The sequence below is a fragment of the Hyla sarda genome, unplaced genomic scaffold (assembly GCF_029499605.1).
Source record: "Hyla sarda isolate aHylSar1 unplaced genomic scaffold, aHylSar1.hap1 scaffold_181, whole genome shotgun sequence".
Taxonomy (NCBI): domain Eukaryota; kingdom Metazoa; phylum Chordata; class Amphibia; order Anura; family Hylidae; genus Hyla; species Hyla sarda.
The window spans coordinates 117,660-133,420 of NW_026608456.1; the positions used below are offsets into that span (position 1 = coordinate 117,660).

The 15,761-nt window shown below is 44.7% G+C and overlaps 3 non-coding genes and 2 pseudogenes across 3 annotated transcripts; all 5 read left to right on the forward strand.

Annotated features, from left to right (window-relative positions):
- Positions 1 to 2,234: 2,234 nt before the first annotated feature.
- Positions 2,235 to 2,439, forward strand: LOC130314309 (U2 spliceosomal RNA; annotated as a pseudogene).
- Positions 2,440 to 4,525: 2,086 nt separating this feature from the next.
- LOC130314357 (U2 spliceosomal RNA) lies at positions 4,526 to 4,716 on the forward strand. The gene has a single exon (XR_008862064.1). It is a non-coding gene; the product is annotated as a U2 spliceosomal RNA (small nuclear RNA).
- Positions 4,717 to 6,802: 2,086 nt separating this feature from the next.
- Positions 6,803 to 7,020, forward strand: LOC130314321 (U2 spliceosomal RNA; annotated as a pseudogene).
- A 5,389-nt stretch (positions 7,021 to 12,409) lies between these two features.
- LOC130314305 (U2 spliceosomal RNA) lies at positions 12,410 to 12,595 on the forward strand. The gene has a single exon (XR_008862029.1). It is a non-coding gene; the product is annotated as a U2 spliceosomal RNA (small nuclear RNA).
- A 2,086-nt stretch (positions 12,596 to 14,681) lies between these two features.
- On the forward strand, positions 14,682 to 14,872 carry LOC130314360 (U2 spliceosomal RNA). Its single transcript, XR_008862066.1, has one exon. It is a non-coding gene; the product is annotated as a U2 spliceosomal RNA (small nuclear RNA).
- The last annotated feature ends 889 nt before the right edge of the window (positions 14,873 to 15,761 follow it).

Below are 15,761 nucleotides of genomic sequence, written 5' to 3' on the forward strand. Positions count from 1 at the left end.
TTATGAATGACTCGTTAAAGGAGATCACCAATTTTTTAGATCCTGTCTCACAGTCTTTTTTATTGCAGAATATTTCAGAGCAGGAGATTTTAGAGACCGTCAAGAGTTTTAAAACAGGTAAAGTGCCTGGGCCGGATGGTATACCCATTGAATTTTATGTTACTTTTTATGGTATTTTAAAAGAAGATTTGTTCTCCCTTTTTACGGAAGTCTTTAAGTCTAAAATCCTCCCAGGCTCATGGAAGAAGGGTGATGTCTCCCTGCTATTCAAAAAGGGAGACCGGTCGGAACTCAAAAACTGGAGACCAATCACCCTTCTGAACTGCGACTATAAAATAATGGCGAAACTGTGTGCTAACCGCTTAAAGAACGTAATCCATAAAATAATTCATACAAACCAAGTCTGTGGGGTGCCTGGGAGGAGTTTATGGGAGAACCTAAACCTTTTAAAGGATGTAATTAGCGACACCAAATTAAGAAAAGGAAAGCTGGCGGTTTTATCCATAGATTTTGAAAAAGCTTTCGACAGGGTGTCACATTTTTATCTTTTTAAGGTTTTAGAGAAAATGGGTATACCTGATGGCTTTTTATTGTCTCTTAGAGCTTTTTATGATAACTGTACTAGTAAAATTTTAGTAAATGGTTTTAAGACACAGGGCGTGATTTTAAATTCCGGAGTGAAGCAGGGGTGTCCCTTGTCCCCACTACTCTTCATTTGCGCAATAGAGCCTCTTTTATGTACAATACGAAAGGATAAGCAGATCCATGGAGTCCCCCTGCCAGGAGGAGGGGGACTAGAGGCGAAGGTAGTGGGGTACATGGACGATGTTGCGGTGTTTTGCAGGGACACCCCATCGCTTCAGAAGACGCTAAAACAGATTCAATATTTTAATTGTGCCTCCGGTTTTAAAGTCAATTTTAACAAAAGTAACATTTTAAACATAGGCGGAATGCCTTTGTATGATGTGCCCGTCCCTGTGTCTGAGTCGGTGCAGATTTTAGGTGTCTCCTTTGACGAGTCTAATAATGGTTTTAATAGCTGGGACTTGGTGGCTCAAAAAATAAATAAGAAAATATGTATGTGGAACATGCGAGAACTTACAATGGAAGGGAAGGTTTTAATTACAAAAATGGTGCTTTTACCTATTTTATTGTATTTAAGTCTGGTTTTCCCACCCCCCGAAATGGTTCTAAAGAAAATAACAAAAGCTTGTTTTACTTTCTTTTGGAGTTCTAAGAGCGAAAAATTAAAGAGACAAATTGTGATAAAACCGAACTCCAGGGGCGGTAAGGATTTTCCAGATTTTAAAGCTTTCCTTTTAATAAAGTTTTTTAGCATGTGTTTTACTACTGTTTTTAAAGATAGCTACTGGTCTTATTTTGTTCGTTTTAATACTGGTTATTTTATGCGGAGGAACGGCTGGTTTTCTACAGTTTTAAGTTGCCCTTATTCTTTGAATTTACCCCCTCAATACATGATTTTAGGAAAAATTTTAAACTTATATAATTTTAAAGGTAAAAGTGTTCAGGATCTGTGCAATAGCAAAAAACTACTAAAGGAAATAAAAGAAACCAGTACCGTGACTCCCATCAAAAATTTTAACGAACAGAAGTGTATACAGATTTGGAAGATGTTGAGTATTAATTATCTTTTTAATTCACAGAAGGACCTGGCCTGGAGCTGCGCACACGAGTGTCTTCCATGCCGGGCATTCCAGCACCGAAGAGGATTATCCAACTCTGCAACCTGCCCGAGGGAGGGATGCCGACAAGAGGAGACCGTGCACCATCTAATATGGACTTGTTTTTACTCGCAGAAAATATGGACAAAGATACTCCCTCTGGTAAAAAGGATAACTGGACTAAAAGACTTAAATATTGCAGTGGTTTTTTATGGTTGCCTGGAATGCCCAACACGGACTCAAGAGACTATTGCATGGAAGATCATAAACTGTGTGAAGGCAGCTCTGTGGAAGGCCAGGAATATTTTATTGTTCAAGCATGAGGTTTTATCTGTGAAGGACATTTTATCTATCTGTTTTTATGAAATGTACCAGTACTATCTTTTAGACAAGAAGAGATTTCCGCTTTTATCTAGAAAATGGTTTTTAAAAGAATGGAATTCTATCTTGTAAAGCCACCAAGTGCCCATTTTATGTTTTAATATGTTGTAAATATGTTATTTATATGTAACTGTATTTATTGACATATTTGCACAACTTTGTTAACATTATTTAATTTTTAATAAAGTTGCCCCCGTAAGGGTAGTCAAGTAAAAAAAAAAAATCTGTTCTTATCAGTTTAATATCTGATACGTCCCCTATCTGGGGACCATATATTAAATGGATTTTTGAGAACGGGGGCCGATTTCGAAGCTTGCTTCCGTCGCCCTATGCATTGACCCGATATGGCAGTATCTTCGGGTACAGTGCACCACCCCCTTACAGGGTTAAAAAGAAAGATTCCTACTTTCATTGCTACCTGCTTGCTGGCTAGCCAGCTAGCCAGCCCTGTGGGCCTTGCTGCTGCTGCTGCAGCCAAAAAACAAAAGGTGGTGCTGCTGCTGCTTCTGCTGCTTCTGCTTCTGCTTGTGTCTGGCCGCTGTTGGAGCGTCCAGGCACAGGACTTCTGCTGCTGCTGACTAAATGGCCTCCTTAATTGGATCATTTGAGTAGCCAGCACACCTGTGCAGGTAGGGCATGACATGATAGGCAGCTGCCTTGATAGCGGGTGGGTGCTGAATGTTCCTAATTGACAAAATAAGATTAATGCTTATGAAGAAATATAAAATCTCATCCCTTCCCCAATATCGCGCCACACCCCTACCCCTTAATTCCCTGGTTGAACTTGATGGACATATGTCTTTTTTCGACCGTACTAACTATGTAACTATGTAACATAACATGGGGGGGGTCTCCTGGCTGTTCACACAGGTGTGTCATTGCTGTACATTGACCATGCATTGCTTCTGTGGTATTGCAAAGGCAAAGACAAATGCTTCCAGCCATCCATTGCACTAATGGATTGGTCATCAGCTGGCTGTCTATGTCCCGCATCAATATAGACCAAAGTACAGAGGGTTAGGCTATGCTATTGTGCACCTACCTGATGCATCAGAAGGTGCGAGGCCCTTGCTAAATTCTGTGCACAGACTTTGAGATCTATACTTTAGACTGTATCTAAACCTGCTCCAACATGGACTGACATTCTGGCCTACTTTCAGCCGATGCGACTTGTCTGTCGCTGAACAGTCGCTTTTTATGTATTCAGCACCTATGTATAATGTTGTAAAAATGCTCTAGAAGCTAAAGTCGCAGAAATGTCACACATATTTGGCCTGCAACTTTCTGTGCGACAAATTCAGACAGGAAAAATCAGTATAAATCCTTAGAAAATTATCCCCCAGTGTCTCCATCTGCTGGCGGTATTGAATAAGCATTGCTGCACTGATGGGGTATGCATTAGACGAAAAAAAAGAAGAAAAAGAAGAATAATACGCCCAGAAAAGAGGCGAAAAGGAGAAAAACGTAAAAAAACGTGAAAAAAAAGTAAGAGGAAGAGAAGGGAAAAAAAGGTGGAAATGGGTTTAAAAGTGATTTCGGCGGAGAAATATATATATATATATATATATATATATATATATATATATATACGCGCACACACACACATATATATAAACGTATTCTCCGTTGAGATATTGCAGCCGCTGCTGTGTCCAGGCCCAGGAGCCTTAGCACTGTGCTGTGATGTCACTCAATACCACTGACATCACTAGGTGTAAACAACATCTCTCCTTTGCTGTGTATGTGACTATGGAGCTGTTTGGTGATGTCGTCTATTATGGCCTTCATAGAAGCAACAGGAGATTGTTGCATCCATCTAGAACCCTCAGAACTACAGTGCTATGATGTCACTCACTTCCACAGGCCTTGCAGAGTGTAAACAACAACAACCCAGCTTTGTTGTGTATGTAACCATAGGGATTTGTGATGTCACCTAGAACCTTCACAGCAGCGACAGCTTTATGAGGAGCATCAGCACTGCTCTGCCTGAGCAGAACCATCACCGCCATAGGTTGTCAAATAACCCGGATTTAACCCACACAGGTAAGTCCAATGGGGTGCAGGCATGTCCTCTATGCTTACAGCTTCCCGTGGGTGTTGGTTTGATACCGTTTGGGGACAGCCAAGGAGGCATCTGCAGGCAACAAAGGTAGGTGTGTGCTTGTGTGTGTGTTTCCTATGCAGATCCTAAGCCCAGTGTCACATGCAAGTAGGAGGAGTAAGAAGGGTTCCTGGCAAATCCGGGTTATGGATTGCATTTAAAAAGGCCCCGTGGGAGTGCAATGGGCCCCTGTCTTGCTGCTTAGCAATAATGGTATGGGTTTAGGTTCTGCTGTGTGTACTGGTGGTTGACTGCCCCCCAGCCCAGAGTGTGCATGGAAAATTGTCTGGCAGCCTCCCTGACAGCAAGCAGTGATAGTGCCCATGAAGGGGACCTTGTTGGGCCCGCCCCTTTCACGGTTATCGCTTCTCGGCCTTTTGGCTAAGATCAAGTGTAGTATCTGTTCTTATCAGTTTAATATCTGATACGTCCCCTATCTGGGGACCATATATTAAATGGATTTTTGAGAACGGGGGCCGATTTCGAAGCTTGCTTCCGTCGCCCTATGCATTGACCCGATATGGCAGTATCTTCGGGTACAGTGCACCACCCCCTTACAGGGTTAAAAAGAAAGATTCCTACTTTCATTGCTACCTGCTTGCTGGCTAGCCAGCTAGCCAGCCCTGTGGGCCTTGCTGCTGCTGCTGCAGCCAAAAAACAAAAGGTGGTGCTGCTGCTGCTTCTGCTGCTTCTGCTTCTGCTTGTGTCTGGCCGCTGTTGGAGCGTCCAGGCACAGGACTTCTGCTGCTGCTGACTAAATGGCCTCCTTAATTGGATCATTTGAGTAGCCAGCACACCTGTGCAGGTAGGGCATGACATGATAGGCAGCTGCCTTGATAGCGGGTGGGTGCTGAATGTTCCTAATTGACAAAATAAGATTAATGCTTATGAAGAAATATAAAATCTCATCCCTTCCCCAATATCGCGCCACACCCCTACCCCTTAATTCCCTGGTTGAACTTGATGGACATATGTCTTTTTTCGACCGTACTAACTATGTAACTATGTAACATAACATGGGGGGGGTCTCCTGGCTGTTCACACAGGTGTGTCATTGCTGTACATTGACCATGCATTGCTTCTGTGGTATTGCAAAGGCAAAGACAAATGCTTCCAGCCATCCATTGCACTAATGGATTGGTCATCAGCTGGCTGTCTATGTCCCGCATCAATATAGACCAAAGTACAGAGGGTTAGGCTATGCTATTGTGCACCTACCTGATGCATCAGAAGGTGCGAGGCCCTTGCTAAATTCTGTGCACAGACTTTGAGATCTATACTTTAGACTGTATCTAAACCTGCTCCAACATGGACTGACATTCTGGCCTACTTTCAGCCGATGCGACTTGTCTGTCGCTGAACAGTCGCTTTTTATGTATTCAGCACCTATGTATAATGTTGTAAAAATGCTCTAGAAGCTAAAGTCGCAGAAATGTCACACATATTTGGCCTGCAACTTTCTGTGCGACAAATTCAGACAGGAAAAATCAGTATAAATCCTTAGAAAATTATCCCCCAGTGTCTCCATCTGCTGGCGGTATTGAATAAGCATTGCTGCACTGATGGGGTATGCATTAGACGAAAAAAAAGAAGAAAAAGAAGAATAATACGCCCAGAAAAGAGGCGAAAAGGAGAAAAACGTAAAAAAACGTGAAAAAAAAGTAAGAGGAAGAGAAGGGAAAAAAAGGTGGAAATGGGTTTAAAAGTGATTTCGGCGGAGAAATATATATATATATATATATATATATATATATATATATATATACGCGCACACACACACATATATATAAACGTATTCTCCGTTGAGATATTGCAGCCGCTGCTGTGTCCAGGCCCAGGAGCCTTAGCACTGTGCTGTGATGTCACTCAATACCACTGACATCACTAGGTGTAAACAACATCTCTCCTTTGCTGTGTATGTGACTATGGAGCTGTTTGGTGATGTCGTCTATTATGGCCTTCATAGAAGCAACAGGAGATTGTTGCATCCATCTAGAACCCTCAGAACTACAGTGCTATGATGTCACTCACTTCCACAGGCCTTGCAGAGTGTAAACAACAACAACCCAGCTTTGTTGTGTATGTAACCATAGGGATTTGTGATGTCACCTAGAACCTTCACAGCAGCGACAGCTTTATGAGGAGCATCAGCACTGCTCTGCCTGAGCAGAACCATCACCGCCATAGGTTGTCAAATAACCCGGATTTAACCCACACAGGTAAGTCCAATGGGGTGCAGGCATGTCCTCTATGCTTACAGCTTCCCGTGGGTGTTGGTTTGATACCGTTTGGGGACAGCCAAGGAGGCATCTGCAGGCAACAAAGGTAGGTGTGTGCTTGTGTGTGTGTTTCCTATGCAGATCCTAAGCCCAGTGTCACATGCAAGTAGGAGGAGTAAGAAGGGTTCCTGGCAAATCCGGGTTATGGATTGCATTTAAAAAGGCCCCGTGGGAGTGCAATGGGCCCCTGTCTTGCTGCTTAGCAATAATGGTATGGGTTTAGGTTCTGCTGTGTGTACTGGTGGTTGACTGCCCCCCAGCCCAGAGTGTGCATGGAAAATTGTCTGGCAGCCTCCCTGACAGCAAGCAGTGATAGTGCCCATGAAGGGGACCTTGTTGGGCCCGCCCCTTTCACGGTTATCGCTTCTCGGCCTTTTGGCTAAGATCAAGTGTAGTATCTGCATTTGGTCTGGTCGGAAGGTGTCTGTGGTACCCCGCTTCTCGGCCTTGGGGGATTGTCTCTCCTTACGGAGGGACTTCACCCTCTTGCTGCTATTGGGGAGCGGGCTTAGTCCACGGACAACGGGTTGCGATCCCCCTGTCTCTGGGACCTTGTGTCTCAGAAGGCATTTTCGGTACGTTGAGCGTTACCTGTAGCTTCGGAAGCACCTAGGGTACCCCCGACCTCTGCCTTGGGTAAGGGTTCCGCTTTTATAGCGGGATTCCGAGCCCCTGCTGCTATTGGGATAGGGGCTTAGTCCCTGGGTGTGGAAGATGCCGTTCTCCTGGGCTTTCCCCTCTGGGGAAATGTCGATGCGAAATACCATCCGCATAGAGGTGTCGGAGAGCCATCGTCAGTTGAAGAACCTCCGCTTCATTGCGGAGGTGATTCTTCTTGACTACTTCCGCCTCAACAGGGAGGACATCCTGTGTCTAAATGACCAGGAAAGCCGTGGCCTGTATACCGTCACCTTCACGGCCACGGCGTGTTGCGATAACATCTATGCAACCTTGTCTGGTGCGGACCAGAGGGACGATCGACTCGACGGTCTTTCGTTCCAGTTCCTCTATGGTGAGGAACATATACCGTTGGTGGTGGCTATGCACAGCCCTCATGTGACCACGGAGGATATAGCCACTTTTCTTCGGCGATACTGCGAAGAGGTGCGATTCGCAAACAAAATCTTGAACTCCGTGCGGTTCTGGAACGGCAAGAGGAAGTTCTGGGTCAAGCTCCGTAAGGATCCCGGTGGTATTGGGGGTCTTTGCCATCCGCCCCCAAATTTTGCCATCGGGAGAGTTCGGGGCTTCCTGTTCTATCCTCAAATGCCTATGTATTGCCGAAATTGCTTGAGGTTTGGCCACACCCAGGAGACCTGCGGCGCGGAGCGTGTGATTCGCTGCAATAGGTGTGGCCAAGAAGGTCACATAGCCTCAAGATGTAGCCATACGATAAGGTGCAACCTCTGCGGAGAGGAAAATCACGATTTTAATTCCTGTCCCCATAAAGCAAAAACTACGATGGGTGGGTCAAGGCTGGGCCCACCCAAAGAGGGGACAGGACAAAAGACGTCCTTTTTTAAGATGCCCAAACCCCAGATGGCAGGTACTGATGGGTCCAGGCCCAAGACCTCTGGTGCTCCATCGGGGGGCCCACCGGTGGTAGTGCTAGGGGGAGGCCATGGGGATTCCACGAAGCCCGGGCGGGTGATCGAGTTTACTGCCCGGGAAATTGAAAGACGTCGATCGACTTCCTACCTGGCTCAAGAGCCCGCCGAAACTTCTGAAGGGGGCTCACCTGTGGCGGGTGGCAGCCGACGGGCCTCGGTGGGGGCAAAAGTGGACCCAAAATTGCAGCATAAGCCAGGTACTGGCTTGGCCCAGGGTCGCCCTGCTCCGGACGAAGAGGCCCCGGTGAAAGCCCGCCGGAAGGGGAGCCAGGTGGCCAGGTCTGAGCCCGGTCCTGTTACTCCGCCTATACAGGACAGGGCCAAGAAGACAAGTGGCGCCAAACCAGGGTTTGCTGCCCCGCCAGCAGTGGACCCGGTGGGTAAAACTGGCCATCGTCGATCGATGGGGAAGTTGGAGCAACAGTCCTCAGCAACGCTTGCTGGGGAACAAGCGATGAAAACTTCCCAAGGTAGCGGCAAAGGTTCCGGAAAAGAGGCCTCACAGGCCCCTGTGCAGCAGTTCCAGTCGTCAAATGATGAAAGAAGACGCAGATCCATCAGCCGGGGGCCAGAGATTACATCGAGTGAGAGCAACACAGAGGATATGGACAGCAGTGTGACATTTAAAAGACAAAGAGAAGAAGAAGAGGAAGACATTCAAAGGAAAGCGGCGTGCCGTAGTTCGGACGAGAGCGAGCTCAGGGTCGGGGCATCATCGATCTCAAGCTCCGACCCTCAGAACATCAAGGAGCTGATGACCCCGCAGGCGGGGGATGACGGTACGCAGCTTATTATTGACTTTGATTCTCCAAGCACGGACTCTCCATAAACTATGCCTATCCCTGTAAAAATTGCCTCACTCAATGTGAGGTCCTTAAAGAGCCCTGATCGCAGGGCTGCTTTATTTTCTTATCTAGAGACATGTGACTTTGACCTTTGCCTGCTACAAGAATGTGGAATCCCTAGTAAAATGGACTATAAAGACTTAAAAGAAGACTGGAAGCTGGGCCCATCCATATGGTCCGGTGCAAATGACTGTCGTTCTGTGGGTGTTGGGCTGCTCTGCCGAGGCCAGTCCTTTTCTATTCATACAGTAACTGAGATTGTGCCTGGCAGAGCTCTTTTAATTCATCTATATTTTAATGGACTTTTAATTCGTGTTTTAAATGTGTATGCCCCTCCTGATAAACAGGAGCGGGCAGAACTATTTGAAATTTTACCACTGTTTTGTGTTGGGTCTTCCCCCCTGCTGGTGGGAGGTGATTTTAACTGCATACGTGATGGGGAACACCGGCAGGGTGGGGATATTAATCGTAAAGACCGCACTTCTTACCTGCTTAAAAATTTTATTGATGATTTTAATTTGAAAGATTGCTGGAAGGATCTCTTGCCGGAGGACCCAGGCGCCACATGGTCCAATGGAAGAGTGAGCTCCAGAATCGATTTTATTTTTTCCTCTAGAGCTTTTAAACCCCTGAAATGCACGCTCGAGCAGAATATCTTCTCTGATCATAAGCTCCTCTTGGTGGGCCTGGAGCTAGAGGGGGAGCAAAAAGCAAAAAGGGGCCTCTGGAGATTAAACACCACACTCCTAGAGGACCCTGAGATAAAAGAGGAGTTTGTGCGGACCTACCAATGCTGGCAATCACAAAGAAAACCCCACGAGCCTATGCTGCACTGGTGGGAGGGCACCAAATCTAAAATCAGATTTTTTTTTATCAAAGCAGGTAAGAAGAAGGCAAAAATGGAAAAACAGTGGTTTTATGTTCTTAACATGCGTTTAAATGTACTTTTTAAATTGAAAGAAGCTGGTATGGATGTAGAAAATGATATTTTAAACCTTAAAACTGAAATAAAACATGCCATAGAAAAGAAAGGGAAACAAATCATTTTTAACTCACATGTGCAGCACCTGGAGGAGGGCGAGAAATGTTCCCGTTTCTTTTTTAAAAAAGTGATGAATAGGAGGGATATCATCCAAAACCTTGAGGGTGAATCCACTCCAAAAGGCATGTTAGATGCAGTTTTTAACTTCTACCAGCTTCTTTTTAATAAGAAAGATCTTAATCCATCCTTTTTAGAACATGTTCTTAATTCCCTTGATTTTAAGCTAGATGTTTTAGACCAGGAGGTTTTATCCCGTGATCTTAACTTAGATGAACTTTTATTTGTTTTTAAAAGTTTTTCTAGTGGGAAGGCCCCTGGGGAAGATGGTTTACCCATCGAATTTTATTTAGCTTTTTGGGATATTTTAAAGGATGATATGGTTTTATTGTATAAAGAAACTTTTATTGTTAATGAACTTCCCCCTTCCTGGAGGAGGGGGATTGTATCATTACTTTTTAAAAAGGGTGAAAAGGATATGCTAAAAAATTGGCGCCCCATCACACTTTTAAATGTTGATTATAAAGTTTTAGCCAAGTTATTAGCTGTCCGTTTTAAACCTTTTATTCATAAATTAATTCACCCAAATCAGGTTTGTGGGGTACCTGGAAGGTCTATAGCTGAATCCCTAAATATTTTAAGAGATGTTTTATGGTATTTTAAGGATAGAAATCAAACTGTAGCAATTTTATCCTTAGACTTTGAAAAAGCCTTTGATAGGGTCTCCCATGAATACCTGTTTTTAGTTCTTAAAAAGATGGCAGTGCCTGAAACGATTTTAAGCCGAATCATGCTTTTATACCGATCCTGTTTTAGTCAAGTCTCTGTTAATGGCTTTTTAACCAGCGGTGTTCCTCTTTTATCAGGTGTCAAACAGGGCTGCCCCCTGTCCCCACTCCTTTTTATTTGCGCAATCGAACCACTGATGGCCCTCCTCAGAAAAGACCGGGTAGTAAGAGGCGTACCGATACCTGGTGGAGGAGGGACCCATCTAAAGGTGTTGGGGTACATGGATGATGTCACCATACTGTGCCCGGACTCTCCATCCATGAGGGGGGCATTGAGGAACACCAGCTATTTCTGCGAGGTCTCTGGTTTTAAGCTAAACACAGATAAATGTGACTGTTTTTATATTGGCTCCTGGGATTCATCCATCACCCCAGGAGTCACAATGCAACAGGATCAAATTAAAGTTTTAGGTATTGTTTTTAACCAGGTCAATGATGGGAGCCCTAACTGGGATTCAGCTATAGCTAAGATGGAGAAGAAGATTTTAATGTGGAATCTTAGAAACCTTACCATGGAGGGGAAGATTTTAATAATAAAGATGGTTTTACTCCCTATTATGCTATACATTGCCATGGTATTTCCTCCATCTATTTTATACATTAAAAAAGTAACTAGAATTGTTTTTACTTTTTTATGGGGTTCAAAAATGGAGAAATTAAAGCGTGATTTTATGTACAAAAGTAAAGATAATGGCGGGAAAGATGTTCCTAACCTTTTTACTTTCTTTTACATAAAGTATTTCTGTTTCTGTTTTAAAATTATTAAATCCGATGGCATTTTTAGCTGCTTTTTAAGGTACGCTGCGGGCATGGTTTTTAAAAGATGGTTGCGCATCCCTCTGAACGCTCCGGTGCTTCTGTGTCCCCCAAAACATTATGTGGTGTTGGAAAAGACAGTCAGGCTCCTAGGTCTCCAAGATTTGGAGCCTGACATACTGGGGGACCAGAGAAAGGTATCAAAGGTCCTCAGGCGGAGTGAGGTTACCCTGGCAGTGTCCAATTTCACACAGGCAAGATCCAAAAAGGTATGGCGGAACGTGTACGGGAAGTTTCTGGCGAATGTACACAGGGATCTTGCCTGGGCAATCGTCCACCAGTGCCTCCCTACTCGTGAGTTTCAGCACAGGCGAGGACTGGTGGCGAGAGCCAAGTGCCCGAGAGATGGCTGCGGAGTGGACGAAACGGTGCTGCACATATTTTGGAACTGCCCTTTTGCACGGGAGCTTTGGAGGAAGGTAGGCCCACTTTTGAAGTGGGCCTGCGGCCTAAAAGATTTTAATCACGAATGTGTCTTTTACGGTCTTTTTAACTGCCCCAATTTTAAACAGCAGATGATCTGCTGGATGATTATTAATTGTTTTAAAAATGCCATCTGGAAAGTTAGGAACATCTTACTTTTTAAACATGATTTTATTGATGTTAAAAACTGTATAAAGCTGGCCCTGAGTGAGATGTACATCTATTACCTAAGAGACAAGAAACAGTTGGGGGCCAGCGAGGCAGCATCCATGTGGTGTCTGCCTCTATGGAACGAAATAACAGTATAATCAGTTTTTATGACATTTGTATAATGTTTTATCCTGCCATTTTTATTTTTTCTCCTTTTATTACTGGTTTTATTATTTGTATTTTAAAACTTTTGTGAACCTTTTATTATTTTGCATTTTAAATTTTGTATGGTTTCTTATTTATTCAATAAAATTTTGTTGAAACCTTATCTGTTCTTATCAGTTTAATATCTGATACGTCCCCTATCTGGGGACCATATATTAAATGGATTTTTGAGAACGGGGGCCGATTTCGAAGCTTGCTTCCGTCGCCCTATGCATTGACCCGATATGGCAGTATCTTCGGGTACAGTGCACCACCCCCTTACAGGGTTAAAAAGAAAGATTCCTACTTTCATTGCTACCTGCTTGCTGGCTAGCCAGCTAGCCAGCCCTGTGGGCCTTGCTGCTGCTGCTGCAGCCAAAAAACAAAAGGTGGTGCTGCTGCTGCTTCTGCTGCTTCTGCTTCTGCTTGTGTCTGGCCGCTGTTGGAGCGTCCAGGCACAGGACTTCTGCTGCTGCTGACTAAATGGCCTCCTTAATTGGATCATTTGAGTAGCCAGCACACCTGTGCAGGTAGGGCATGACATGATAGGCAGCTGCCTTGATAGCGGGTGGGTGCTGAATGTTCCTAATTGACAAAATAAGATTAATGCTTATGAAGAAATATAAAATCTCATCCCTTCCCCAATATCGCGCCACACCCCTACCCCTTAATTCCCTGGTTGAACTTGATGGACATATGTCTTTTTTCGACCGTACTAACTATGTAACTATGTAACATAACATGGGGGGGGTCTCCTGGCTGTTCACACAGGTGTGTCATTGCTGTACATTGACCATGCATTGCTTCTGTGGTATTGCAAAGGCAAAGACAAATGCTTCCAGCCATCCATTGCACTAATGGATTGGTCATCAGCTGGCTGTCTATGTCCCGCATCAATATAGACCAAAGTACAGAGGGTTAGGCTATGCTATTGTGCACCTACCTGATGCATCAGAAGGTGCGAGGCCCTTGCTAAATTCTGTGCACAGACTTTGAGATCTATACTTTAGACTGTATCTAAACCTGCTCCAACATGGACTGACATTCTGGCCTACTTTCAGCCGATGCGACTTGTCTGTCGCTGAACAGTCGCTTTTTATGTATTCAGCACCTATGTATAATGTTGTAAAAATGCTCTAGAAGCTAAAGTCGCAGAAATGTCACACATATTTGGCCTGCAACTTTCTGTGCGACAAATTCAGACAGGAAAAATCAGTATAAATCCTTAGAAAATTATCCCCCAGTGTCTAATTCTGCTGGCGGTATTGAATAAGCATTGCTGCACTGATGGGGTATGCATTAGACGAAAAAAAAGAAGAAAAAGAAGAATAATACGCCCAGAAAAGAGGCGAAAAGGAGAAAAACGTAAAAAAACGTGAAAAAAAAGTAAGAGGAAGAGAAGGGAAAAAAAGGTGGAAATGGGTTTAAAAGTGATTTCGGCGGAGAAATATATATATATATATATATATATATATATATATATATATATACGCGCACACACACACATATATATAAACGTATTCTCCGTTGAGATATTGCAGCCGCTGCTGTGTCCAGGCCCAGGAGCCTTAGCACTGTGCTGTGATGTCACTCAATACCACTGACATCACTAGGTGTAAACAACATCTCTCCTTTGCTGTGTATGTGACTATGGAGCTGTTTGGTGATGTCGTCTATTATGGCCTTCATAGAAGCAACAGGAGATTGTTGCATCCATCTAGAACCCTCAGAACTACAGTGCTATGATGTCACTCACTTCCACAGGCCTTGCAGAGTGTAAACAACAACAACCCAGCTTTGTTGTGTATGTAACCATAGGGATTTGTGATGTCACCTAGAACCTTCACAGCAGCGACAGCTTTATGAGGAGCATCAGCACTGCTCTGCCTGAGCAGAACCATCACCGCCATAGGTTGTCAAATAACCCGGATTTAACCCACACAGGTAAGTCCAATGGGGTGCAGGCATGTCCTCTATGCTTACAGCTTCCCGTGGGTGTTGGTTTGATACCGTTTGGGGACAGCCAAGGAGGCATCTGCAGGCAACAAAGGTAGGTGTGTGCTTGTGTGTGTGTTTCCTATGCAGATCCTAAGCCCAGTGTCACATGCAAGTAGGAGGAGTAAGAAGGGTTCCTGGCAAATCCGGGTTATGGATTGCATTTAAAAAGGCCCCGTGGGAGTGCAATGGGCCCCTGTCTTGCTGCTTAGCAATAATGGTATGGGTTTAGGTTCTGCTGTGTGTACTGGTGGTTGACTGCCCCCCAGCCCAGAGTGTGCATGGAAAATTGTCTGGCAGCCTCCCTGACAGCAAGCAGTGATAGTGCCCATGAAGGGGACCTTGTTGGGCCCGCCCCTTTCACGGTTATCGCTTCTCGGCCTTTTGGCTAAGATCAAGTGTAGTATCTGTTCTTATCAGTTTAATATCTGATACGTCCCCTATCTGGGGACCATATATTAAATGGATTTTTGAGAACGGGGGCCGATTTCGAAGCTTGCTTCCGTCGCCCTATGCATTGACCCGATATGGCAGTATCTTCGGGTACAGTGCACCACCCCCTTACAGGGTTAAAAAGAAAGATTCCTACTTTCATTGCTACCTGCTTGCTGGCTAGCCAGCTAGCCAGCCCTGTGGGCCTTGCTGCTGCTGCTGCAGCCAAAAAACAAAAGGTGGTGCTGGTGCTGCTGCTGCTTCTTCTGCTTCTGCTTGTGTCTGGCCGCTGTTGGAGCGTCCAGGCACAGGACTTCTGCTGCTGCTGACTAAATGGCCTCCTTAATTGGATCATTTGAGTAGCCAGCACACCTGTGCAGGTAGGGCATGACATGATAGGCAGCTGCCTTGATAGCGGGTGGGTGCTGAATGTTCCTAATTGACAAAATAAGATTAATGCTTATGAAGAAATATAAAATCTCATCCCTTCCCCAATATCGCGCCACACCCCTACCCCTTAATTCCCTGGTTGAACTTGATGGACATATATCTTTTTTCGACCGTACTAACTATGTAACTATGTAACATAACATGGGGGGGGTCTCCTGGCTGTTCACACAGGTGTGTCATTGCTGTACATTGACCATGCATTGCTTCTGTGGTATTGCAAAGGCAAAGACAAATGCTTCCAGCCATCCATTGCACTAATGGATTGGTCATCAGCTGGCTGTCTATGTCCCGCATCAATATAGACCAAAGTACAGAGGGTTAGGCTATGCTATTGTGCACCTACCTGATGCATCAGAAGGTGCGAGGCCCTTGCTAAATTCTGTGCACAGACTTTGAGATCTATACTTTAGACTGTATCTAAACCTGCTCCAACATGGACTGACATTCTGGCCTACTTTCAGCCGATGCGACTTGTCTGTCGCTGAACAGTCACTTTTTATGTATTCAGCACCTATGTATAATGTTGTAAAAATGCTCTAGAAGCTAAAGTCGCAGAAATGTCACAC